The sequence below is a fragment of the Coenobita brevimanus genome, chromosome 104 (genome assembly GCF_032717465.1).
Source record: "Coenobita brevimanus isolate Jiangsu-jjx chromosome 104, ASM3271746v2, whole genome shotgun sequence".
NCBI lineage: Eukaryota > Metazoa > Arthropoda > Malacostraca > Decapoda > Coenobitidae > Coenobita > Coenobita brevimanus.
In genome coordinates, this window is record NC_137057.1 from 31217707 (window position 1) to 31230926 (window position 13220).

General features: G+C 41.3%; 1 non-coding gene across 1 annotated transcript; it reads left to right on the forward strand.

The window, feature by feature from the left end:
* Positions 1 to 8056: 8056 nt before the first annotated feature.
* LOC145416167 (5S ribosomal RNA) lies at positions 8057 to 8175 on the forward strand. Its single transcript, XR_013900212.1, has one exon. It is a non-coding gene; the product is annotated as a 5S ribosomal RNA (ribosomal RNA).
* The last annotated feature ends 5045 nt before the right edge of the window (positions 8176 to 13220 follow it).

Sequence of the window (13220 nt, forward strand, 5' to 3'; positions counted from 1 at the left end):
TATTGGATTTAAATCGCAGTGGTAGGGCGGAAGTCGTAAAACCTCATGTCCTTGGTCTTTTGCGATAGTGTCTATTTCATACTCTTGCCTGTCTTTGTTTCTTTCCACCAGATCTAGCAGCTCTAGCTTGGAGTGTTGTGGGTTGTGTTGAACGTTGTTCTCCCTCAGCCATTCTATTATTTCATTTTTAAGGGAAGCCTGCGTTGGTGCTTTATTGAGGATCTTACAGTGGTATGAAGCGTTGTCCAGAATGAGCAGTGAATGGGGTGGGATGTTTAGGAGTAACTGGTCTTCGAACCATGCTTTGAAAGTGTGGTGATTCATTGATTGGTGGTAATCTCCTCTGTTACCATTCTGAGATTTGAACATGTTCAAACCTCCACGCATGAATCCATCCTCTTCGCCTGCATGTATAATAATAAATCTGGATCCTCTGCCACTTTTCACCTTCGGGCCCAATTTTCCATCTGCAGTTGTCCAGCATTTGTTAACACTCTCGTTTTGATTAACCCAAGTCTCATCTATGTAAATCTCTTGCCGTGGGTTGATTGATTCTCTGTTTTCTTGTATTTTTCTTAGATAAACTGCTCGTGCCAAAGCAATATCACGTCGTTCCATCAGAATTTGTCGTCCTTTATCTGATTTCTTGAAAGTATATCCATTCTTTCTCAGGAGTCTGTGAAGGCTTGCTCTTGATCTCTTAAAATTAAAATCCTCCTTTACCTTCGCTAAAATGTGATCCAAATTCGGAACTTCACCTCTTATAAAATGATGCGACAATTCTGCAATAACATGCCATATCAAACGCGTCCATGCTGTCCACCACGTGCAACATCACAATACAACACAACACAATGAGCGACACAACAACACAACACAACACAACGTGCGTCACCACAACACAACGTGCGACACCACAACTGAACACAACACAACGTGCAACACCACGACACAACACAACACAACGTGCGACATCACAATACAACACAACACAACGTGCGACACCACACCACAACATAACACAACACAACAGAACGTGCGACACAACAACACAACACAACACAACGTGCGACACCACGACACAACACAACACAACACAACGTGCGACATCACAATACAACACAACACAACGTGCGACACCACACCACAACATAACACAACACAACACAACACAACACAACACAACATAACACAACATAACATAACACACCACAACACAACGTTCGACACAACAACACAACACAACACAACGTGCGACACCACAGCACAACACAACACAACGTGCAACATCACAATACAACACAACACAACGTGCGACACTACACCACAATGAGGCTTGGGTTCGAGTACATTTTTCTGTACTCGAGTTCAAGTACAATTACATTATGGTATCACGAATCCAAGTACAAGTACAAGTACTCCGTTTTATAGCTGAACTCGAGTCCAAGTACGAGTACGTTTGTGCTGTACTCGAATCCAAGTACGAGTACATTTTAGTGATTTAACCTCAATTGCTTTCAGCAGTTTATTGTGTGTATGTAGGTATATAATATCCAGGCAGCTGTTTTTCGCTCCTTGCAATTAGTACCAAGGTGCTAACATATTAAAAGTAGCTTATCAGGAGTTAGTGGGCGTGGCTGTAATACCACATGACCTCATTAACTCACCAACCCAGGGCACCTGGCCTCTCCAAGGACACACCATTGTTACCCTCACCACTTTTATATATCATGGTTGTACTCGAAAGTACTCGTAAAATTGTCGAGTACTTTGAGTCCGAGTACAAATACAAGTACAAGTACTACGGAAATTTTGAACCCGAGTATAAGTACAAGTACAAGTACATTATATTGTGTACTTAAGTACGAGTACGAGTACGAGTCCATGTACTCGGACCCAAGCCTGACCACAACATAACACAACACAACACAACATAACACAACACAACATAACACAACACAACATAACACAACACAACGTGCGACACCACAGCACAACACAACACAAAGTGCGACACCACAACTGAACACAACACAGCGTGCGACACCACGACACAACACAACACAACACAACACAGCGTACGACATCAATACAACACAACACAACGTGCGACACCACACCACAACATAACACAACACAACACAACACAACGTGCGACACCACAACACAACACAACACAACGTGCGACACCACAACACAACACAACACAACGTGCGACACCACAACACAACACAACACAACGTGCGACACCACAACACAACACCACACCACACCAACACATAACATGAATGCACCAAGCTATATTGCTTATAAAGGTATCTATATTTTGATGACATGTATAATAAGTACGTACCTTGTAAGTCCGTTGATGAAATGAGAATATGGATATCCAGCTCTGATTGAACTGACAGGTTCTTGATAACAGGCGAATCAATCTCAAAAAAAAAAAAGTAAAATAAAAGGAATAATATGCTATTAACTGGTCCAATATTTTTCGTTTATTTTTAGCACTTTGTAACTCAAAAAAAAAAAAAAAGTTGCATCCAAAAACAGGAACCACAGTTCATATTGACCTGTGAGCATAGCGGGTCACTTATACCCATTCATTCATTGTGTGTGTGTGTGTGTGTGTGTGTGTGTGTGTGTGTGTGTGTGTGTGTGTGTGTGTGTGTGTGCCTCTTGCCCTCAGGCCTTGTCCCTGGCCAGTCTGTATTCCCACAGGTCGTTAAATCAGATGCCTTCGGCCTTTGACAGTGACTTTGGAGTAAAATAGACAATATTCTACCCTCGTCTTTCCTGAGACAGACTATACCTGCTATTACTGTCTACTGTTACTACTATCTGCTATTACTACTACCTGCTAGTACTATTTACTGTTACTACTACCTGCTATTACTACTACCTGCTAGTACTATTTACTGTTACTATTACCTGCCATTACTATATTGTTACTGCTACCTGCTATGGCTACTACCTGCTATAGTAGGACTCGCGCACGTTTGCGGCTGTGGTGTGGTCCGCACCTGTGTACAGTGGTGCCACGTTTTCTATACCGTTATCTCTCTCTCTCTCTCTCTCTCTCTCCAAGCGGGAAATGTGAGCCACCCTGAGTACTTTTGATTCTTTTATAAGTTATTTATAATTGTGCTTTCATCTGTTAATTTGGTTTTGTTATATTTAGTAGTAGATGGAGTGTCAAAGTTACTGTCTGCTGAGAGGTTTGTTACGTTACTGATTCATACACCCCGACGTAGTGGGGTGTGGGTGTAGGTGTGGGTGGGAGTGTGGATGTGGGTTTGTTGGGGTGGTGGTCCAGGGGGGAGGGGAAGTGTGAAGGGGGATTTGACCTGAGACACCCAGGAGGGATTAAGAAGGGAGGGAAGGGTAAGGGGGGGCTGGATTCACCTACCACATGGCGGGAAATGTGAGCCACCCTGAGTACTTTTGATTCTTTTATAAGTTATTTATAATTGTGCTTTCATTTGTTAATTTGGTTTTGTTATATTTAGTGATGCCGACAATGCATTCAATGCATGCCCCTCTCCTGCCTCTCTCTCTCTCTCTCTCTCTCTCTCTCTCTGTAGGGAAGCTATCTGTCAGTGCTGCCACTCACAAGAATTATATGAATTATTTCTTTTACTTTGGATATTGGCATATTTCTTCTTTTTTCAGGCTCATTCTATTATATCCATAACTGTAATATTATTAACCACCCTAAAACTACGCTAAAAACCATTAAAAGTGACTGCTATTTCTTTTAGCAACACTGTACAATATGTATGCCATGTTTCTGTGTTACTGTATAAATATTTTATGCATAATTAGATTACTGTTGATTCATCCATCAAAATACACAAGTGTAAGTTTTATTCATCTGAATTTATCGAATTTGTGATGCCTTGTACATAAATAGCTTCCGTTTCACATCGCAAGTTGAGGAAACGTGGCACCATTGTAAACAGGTGCGAGCCACACCACAGGCGCTTACGGGCGCAAGGCCGACTATAGTAGTAGGTAGTAATATCAGGTACAGTAGTAGTATCAGGTGATGGTGGTAGTAGTAGTAGTAGTAGCAGGTGGTTGTTGTAGCATGTGGTAGTAGGTAGCAGTAGTAGGTGCCAGTAGTAGGCAGCAATAGAAGGTAGTTGTAGCATGTAGTAGTAGGTAGTAACAGCAGGGAGTAGTAGCAGGTAGCAGCGGCAGGTGGTAATAACAGGTAGTAGTAATAGCAGGTAGTAGTAACAGTAGATAGTACTATAGTCGGCCTTGCGCCCGTAAGCGCCTGTGGTGTGGCTCGCACCTGTTTACAATGGTGCCACGTTTCCTCAACTTGCGATGTGAAACGGAAGCTATTTATGTACAAGGCATCACAAATTCGATAAATTCAGATGAATAAAACTTACACTTGTGTATTTTGATGGATGAATCAACAGTAATCTAATTATGCATAAAATATTTATACAGTAACACAGAAACATGGCATACATATTGTACAGTGTTGCTAAAAGAAATAGCAGTCACTTTTAATGGTTTTTAGCGTAGTTTTAGGGTGGTTAATAATATTACAGTTATGGATATAATAGAATGAGCCTGAAAAAAGAAGAAATATGCCAATATCCAAAGTAAAAGAAATAATTCATATAATTCTTGTGAGTGGCAGCACTGACAGATAGCTTCCCTACAGAGAGAGAGAGAGAGAGAGAGAGGCAGGAGAGGGGCATGCATTGAATGCATTGTCGGCATCACTAAATATAACAAAACCAAATTAACAAATGAAAGCACAATTATAAATAACTTATAAAAGAATCAAAAGTACTCAGGGTGGCTCACATTTCCCGCCATGTGGTAGGTGAATCCAGCCCCCCTTACCCTTCCCTCCTTCTTAATCCCTCCTGGGTGTCTCAGGTCAAATCCCCCTTCACACTTCCCCTCCCCCCTGGACCACCACCCCAACAAACCCACATCCACACTCCCACCCACACCTACACCCACACCCCACTACGTCGGGGTGTATGAATCAGTAACGTAACAAACCTCTCAGCAGACAGTAACTTTGACACTCCATCTACTACTAAATATAACAAAACCAAATTAACAGATGAAAGCACAATTATAAATAACTTATAAAAGAATCAAAAGTACTCAGGGTGGCTCACATTTCCCGCTTGGAGAGAGAGAGAGAGAGAGAGAGAGATAACGGTATAGAAAACGTGGCACCACTGTACACAGGTGCGGACCACACCACAGCCGCAAACGTGCGCGAGTCCTACTATACCTGCTAGTAACAGATACTACTACCTGCTACTATCTGTCAGTGTTTGCTGCTACTCACTACTTACTACGCTATTACTTACTACAGTACTACCTACTGCTGCCCACAACCAACTGCTGCAGTTTGTACTACTACTACTACTACTACTACCACCGTTACTACTACTACTGCTGCCCACAACCAACTGCTGCAGTTTGTACTACTACTACTACTACTGTCACTACTACTATTACCACTGCTACTACTACTACTGCTACTACTACTACTGCCCACAACCAACTGCTGCAGTTTGCACTACTACTACTACTACTACTACTGCTGCTACTACTAGGCTGCTACTACTACTACTACTATTACTACCACTGCTACTACTAGGCTACTACTACTACTACTACTGCTACTACTACTGCTACTACTGCTACTACTACTACTGCTACTACTACTACTACTACTACAAATTACTGCATAATACTAATACTAAAACTAATACTGCTACTACTACTACAAGTTACTACTACTACTACTACTACCACTGCTACTACTACTACTACCACTGCTACTGCTACTGCTACTACTACTACTACTACTGCCACTGCTACTGCTGCTACTACTACTACTGCTACTACTACTACTACTACTACTACTACTACTACAGTTATTACGACCACCACTACGACCACCATAACTACTGCTACAGCTATAACTACACCTACTTTTGCGCACACTTCACATACGACTACTCTTGCTACACTCACGACTGCGCCCTACAACACCTTTGATTACACTTAACGACTACACCAGCGATCACAATTGCAGCTACTACCACACCTTACTGCTACTGCCGCAGCCACTACTATACCCTTTCTCAGGAAACATGAATGAGAGAATTTTACAAAGCCTTTGCCAAAATCGGAACACGAGTGACCGTGTGAAGGATTAAGAGGTCCCCTCGGGATTCTTAACCTTCCTCCTTCCCTCTTCCGTTTTCTTTCCTCTACACACACACACACACACACACACACACACACACACACACACACACACACACACACACACACACGACGCTTAAGTAATAAAACAATGTGATGCCTCTATTTATCTATCAGTGTCCAGCAGGGGCGCACCAAGGAATTTCCTAAGGGGAGGTCCTCATTTGCCAGTTTCCTGAAGTTTACATATAAGTTTTATAGTTCTAAGTTGTATATATATATATATATATATATATATATATATATATATATATATATATATATATATATATATATATTCTGATAGAATGATAGATTTTTTGGTAGGTCGTCAGTTATTTAAAAAAACGTGTGTGTGTGTGTGTGTGTGTGTGTGTGTGTGTGTGTGTGTGTGTGTGTGTGTGTGTGTGTGTGCAAATGTTGTGTATGTGGGCAAAAAGCTAGGTGAAGAGAGGGGATGGGGATGGATAGGAAGGCAGGAAGGATGATGTTTTGAGTTCAGGGGGGTGGGTCTGCATGCTAGAGAGAGAGAGAGAGAGAGAGAGAGAGAGAGAGAGAGAGAGAGGTGTGGAGTGACCACTTGTCCCCTGGGAATGACCAGCCCCCCCTCTCTCTCTCTCTCTCTCTCTCTCTCTCTCTCTCTCTTTCAAGGTTCTGTAGTAGTGAATAATAATGTCAATGCAAAGTATAACTTAACTGTGATATAAGTATTATAAAATAAATAAAACATTTGAATATATTTATTGAGAACAACTACAAGAAGTCCCCTCGAGACGTCAGCATGTGGAATTGTCATTAATTCCCTGTGGGCCAATTAACGTTCACCTTCATACATGTCTACACCCTTCTGCCACAATATTCGCCATAGATTCCACAATATTTCTCCTCATCTTTACTTTCCAATACAAAGCATACCATTAGTCATGATAATGATTGCACACACACACACACACACACACACACACACACACACACACACACACACACACACGAGAGAGAGAGAGAGAGAGAGAGAGAGAGAGAGAGAGAGGGTAGATGGGGGAGGGAGGAGGGAGACAAGAAAGGACGGAAGCAGAGGTTTAGAGAGAGTCAGTCAGGAGGTGCTGTGACCTGAAATGGCAACTTACAAATTCTTGATGACAGGCGAATCAAGCTCAAAAAAAAAAAAAATAAAATAAAATAAAAGGAATAATATGCTATTAAATCTAAATATACAACGAATAACTGGTCCAATATTTTTCGTTTATTTTTAGCGCTTTGTAACTCAAAAAAAAAAAAAGTTGCATCCAAAAACAGGAACCACAGTTCATATTGACCTGTGAGCATAGCGGGTCACTTATACCCATTCATTGATTGTGTGTTTGTGTGTGTGTGTGTGTGTGTGTGTGTGTGTGTGTGTGTGTGTGTCTGTGTGTGTGTGTGTGCCTCTTGCCCTCAGGGTTGTCCCTGGCCAGCTTGTATTCCCACAGGTCGTTAAATCAGATGCCTTCGGCCTTTGACAGTGACTTTGGAGTAAAACAGACGATATTCTACATTCGTTTTTCCTGAGACAGACTATACCACAACTACTATAACCACAACTACAGTACTACTACTACTATTGCTAGTACCACAGTCACAACTTCTGCTACAGCTACAACCACAACTACCACAACCACAATTACTACCACAACTACCACCATCGTAACGCGGCGCGCCCTCCCCAGAATTCTCCCTCCAAGTATGAGTACCAATTTAAGCACTTCTAATTTTGATGTTCCAATATTTTTAGTACATTCCTGGGTCACTTAAATTTATCCATCTTATAATTAATATTGCCAACGGCCATACCACGTTGAGTACACCGCTTCCCGTCCGATCAGCGAAGTTAAGCAACGTTGGGTCTGGTTAGTACTTGGATGGGTGACCGCCTGGGAACACCAGATGCTGTTGGCATCCCTACGTGTCAAGTGGGGTTGGTGGAGGATTAGTGCCCCTCCCTGTAAAACAATTAACTCTAAGCCGTTGGCCACCCCGTTTGGGATACATGGCGTCTGGCAATGAATGAATGAATTATGAATAATTAATGTTTCCATTACATTAATCTATTTGCATTATAGGTCACTTATATTTATCTATTTTCTTTATCACTCTGCAATATAGTCATTTATATTAATCTTTACTATACGTCATTTATATTATAGTAAAGCCTATAATTCACTCCTACCTAGATTTTATATTTTCCATTTTCTCCTTGCTAAACTAAGAGGATTTTTCTCAACTTCGAAAAACCCATTTAACAGCATCAATAATCCTATTGCTAACCCTTCCGGTTCGAAAAAATATATATCGGAAAAATATCTAGGAAAATAACAACGAAAATGTCAAGGAAAATATCTAGTACAATATATAGCAAAAGTATAAATCTATTTTGGAAAAATATCTAGGAAAAATGTCAAGGAAAAATATCTAGGAAGAAATATCGGAGAAAATATCGAGAAAACGTATCGAGGACAAATGTTTAGGAAACTCTAGGAAAAAATCTAGGAAAAATCCAGTAATCATATCTAGGAAAACATATAGAAAACATGTCTAGGAAAAATATCTAGGAAAAATCGAGGAAAAAATAATATTAGAATGGAAATTATACCGCTAATATATATAATAATTTCTGGAGCTGATCAATGCAGTGAAGAAATCTTGTTTTGCCCGTTAAAAACAACGTAATTATAAGGGATGAGAATAAATGAGATTTTTTTTTTTTTTTTTTAAGTGTGATGTCACAAACTAATTTCTTCCTGGTAGTTTTCTCGTGTGATTTATTCCTTGTAGTTTTCTCGTGTGATTTACTTTGATTTATTCTTAAGTGATGAGAATTATTTTTTTTGTTCTTGGTGAAGTATTTCAAGGAAAAATTTTTTTTCGTTTCTCACACACACACACACACACACACACACACACACACACACACACACACACACACACACACACACACACACACACACACACACACACACACACACACACACACACACACACACACTCACACACACACACGGGTTTACCTCCATCCCATACAAGACCATCCTGAAGTACTCTGAAAATTGAACGAAACTTTATTGTAGCAAGCCAACTTAATTCTCTGTTTCATTTTGTTTCGTTTCTTTATCTTTTTATATTTTTTCGTTTCATCTTTTTTTTTCTATATCTTTTTTTTTTCATTTTTCATCTTTTTCTTCCATCTTTTTTCCTGTTTTCCTTTTTGTTTCGTTAGGGTTGGTTCTACTCCCAGTATGCGTTTTACTTTTTCCCATCATGTTTCATAAATCTGCTGCCTCAAATTCACCTCAAAACTTTTAATCTTTTTCCTTTTTCTCACAGTTTTTCTGGATTTTTGTCATGACCACCATACGTAATCCCATACCTAATCCTATCTTTTTTTTCCTTACTTTTTTTTTTTTCTTTTTTAACTTTTGGGTCACCACTGCCCCTTTTCTCTCTCTCGCGTACAGTCGTCGCACAATTAAGCTGCAAGCCTTTCGTGTGCCGAGTCAATTTGTCTGCTAACAGTGTATGGGGATCAGATGCCACATAGGCTTTTATACGCTAGAAATACTTGATTTTAAGAAGTACTGCTAGAAACTGCATATAATACAATATTCTGTATACAGTGTTCGAATAGCATGGAAAAGTGCATAAGGTGACAAGAATGTTACTGAGTAACGTTTGAAAGTAATATTCGTAATTTTTATTATAATCGTCTCTAAACGTTCACCCCCTCTCTCCCCATTGTTCTTCCCGATGTCCCTTCCCCACTCCTCCCTCCCTCTCCTTCCCCTCACTCTCTTATACCTCTCCACATTCTCCTCTCCCTACCCTCTGTACCTTCATTATTTTATCCCTTGCACTAACTTGACTGGTGCACCATAGTTCTGTCTCGACTGTTTACTAAACCTGACCTGCTGCATCTCAACTGCTCGCAATACGTTAACAAAACGAACTACATTCAAAGTTATTATCAATATTCATTCTCATTCGAGACCCATTCTCACCTTCTCCTTCTCCTTCCCACTCCTCTTATTCAAGTTGTCTCTTTTCCACCCACCCTTTGTCACTGCCAACAGCCGCGAGACACAGGAACATTGAGGTCTTGTTTTTGTGATGTATTCCCTACTGGTGTTTGAGTGGGCCTGTCAGCCGGTGAGTATTTTTTCAGTAAACTGGATAAAACAAACCTTTGTGCCCATTCTTCCTACTCCTCTCTCCCTTCCCCAGGAAAATACTCCCATTCGTCTCATACTGTTCGCTGATTCATGAAGTAGGATCAGAACCAATAATGTTTTGAATTACTTCCTTATGTTTGGAGTATGGATTGAAAAAAAAAAAAAAGCCTGGCATATGTAGAAACACACGAATTTAGAGAAGCAGAAAGTTGCGGGCACAGAAAAAAAGAAAAAAATAGAGATGAGTGCAGTTCATTAGGTAGATTAAGTTCGTGGATAAAATAAATTCGAAATGGTGGAATGAAAGGGGAAGGGAGATGAAGGAGAAGGGTGGGGGGGTGAAGTGAGAGTGAGGTTGGGGAGGGACCTCGGGAGGGGTACGGGGGAGAGAGCGGGAATATCATTCCAAAACATTCTTCTGTCTCACCTGCCACATTTTCATGCTCATCAGAAATAAAAAATATTGTACTCTAGGCGGTCTCTAATAGTAATTTTTACAACCATGTCTCTGAAGCTTATAAAACTTTATGTAACAACTCGTCCCCATACACTGTTGCCAGACAAAGCGACCCACATCACACGAGCAGGCTGGCTGCGAATTTGTGCTGACGACTGTATATTTAAAAAACTATCTATATTCCCTTTTCTTACGCGAGGAAGAAAGAAACTAAGGCTAGAAACTCAATTATTTCTTATTCTCCTCCCCTTAATTTTATGTAACTTCATTCCGTATTAAACTCAGCTTCACGAGATATTTGTAAATTTAAAGCATACAGCAGTGAAGTGCTAAACAGAATGATCGTCAGTTGTTTCAGAGTATTTGACGAGAAACTGTGGTTGAATCTGCAATGGAACCAATTTATAAAAGTTGGTACAAAAGCTAATTCTCTTCCATACAGAGGACTGAATTTGTAGGATAATGTGGTCCATTAGGCTCAAGTTTCTAGAGAAGGGAAAGAAGTTGTATGCGGCTTTCATGGATTTGGAGAAAGCATATGACAGGGTGGATAGACAAGGATTGTGGAAAGTATTAAGAATATATGGAGTAGATGGGAAGTTGTTGAATGCTGTGAAGAGTATGTATGATGGTGCTAAGGCTGCAGTGCTTGTGGATGGTGAACTGAGTGAATTTTTCTCTTTGAAGATTGGGTTGAAACAGGGATGTGTCATGTCTCCATGGTTGTTCAATCTGTACATGGATGGGGTAATAAAAGAGGTACAAGGTAGGGTTGTGGATGTTGGAGTGGCCCTGGTGAGAGAGGATAGTGTTTGGAAACTCCCTGTACTGTTGTTTGCAGGTGATACTGTGTTGTTGAGTGAAGACGAAGGGGAGCTGCAAGGCTTGGTGGATGAGTTTGGAAGTGTGTAAGAAACGGAATCTAAAGGTGAATGTAGGGAAGAGTAAAGTGATGGTTTTTGAGAGAGGTGAAGTCAGTGAATGTACAGCGAGGTTGGATGGTGAGCAATTGGAAAATGTGAGTACGTTTAAGTACTTGGGTAGTGTGATGAGTAAGGATGGAGGTTTGGAGGGTGAAGTGCTTGAAAGGGTACAGCAGGGAAGAAAGGTTGCTGGTTCTTTGAAAGCAGTGATAAGAAACAGGGAAGTGAGCATGGAAGTGAAAAAGCTGCTACATGACAGTATTGTGATACCAACTCTAACGTATGGAAGTGAAGCTTGGACGTTGTTGGAAGGACACAAGTCAAGAGTGAGAGAAGCGGAAATGAGTTATTTAAGAGGAGCCTGTGGAGTCACATGGAGAGACAGGCTGACGAATGTGGATATAAAGGAGCGTTGTGGTGTGGATGTGGATGTGATAAGTGTTATGAGGAGCACACAGAGGTGGTTTAGCCATGTAGAGAGGATGGAGGGTGAGATACTGAAGAAGAGAGTGTATGTGAGTGAGGTGGAGGGGGGAAGAGGGAGGGGGAGGCCGAGGATGAGATGGAGGGATGGGGTGGAGAGGTATATGAGAGAGGGTGTGTGTGAGGCGGGAGCAGGTCAGTGAAATGGCGGGGGACAGGGCGACGTGGAGGCGATTTATTTGTGGCCACCCCAGACGGGATTGAGGCGTCTGGCAATAGATAGATGTGGAGTAGACTGTAGCACCAGTCGAACAGGGGAGTACTTCCGAGGTTGATGGCAAGCTGGTGATAGGGTGAGCTGGAGCTCCCGTATCACCAGCCCTCAGGACTTGATCCTGACCATCTCCCTTTGCTGAACATTTTCAGTGCATTCATTTACACAGACAGTAGGCCAGCATGCTCTCATAATACCTCTACCTTCAACTGTCTACAACACACTACATGCAAATAAAATATCACACGTTCTATTCACGTCTTTAGTAATGGCCGCTGCAATCTTACTATCAAATGAGGTGGTACCTCGGATTGCCACCACCGGCAGGGTAGGGCTGGTGGCACAGGGTCCTCCCGGTCGCCATCAAGCGACTGTGCCGGCAGCGACTGTTGCTATTTCCGGGAATGCTCGTCGGCGAAGAAGTGACTGTGCAGCCTTATTCTTTACCAACATCCGCGGCCTTACCACAAATTTAAACTCAGTTCATTTTTTCCTTCAGTCCATATCCCCTTTGGCCCTTTTCCTCACAGAACCACAAATCTCACCCTCAGTCGATATATCTCCATTTTGTTTTCCCGGTTACCATCTCCTTACAAACTTCCGTAACAAGGGCGGCACCTGTTGTTATATCAAATCCCAATATGCAGTTGACACTATTTTAAACTTCACTTCATCCAGTTTTGATTACTCATTAAATAAAT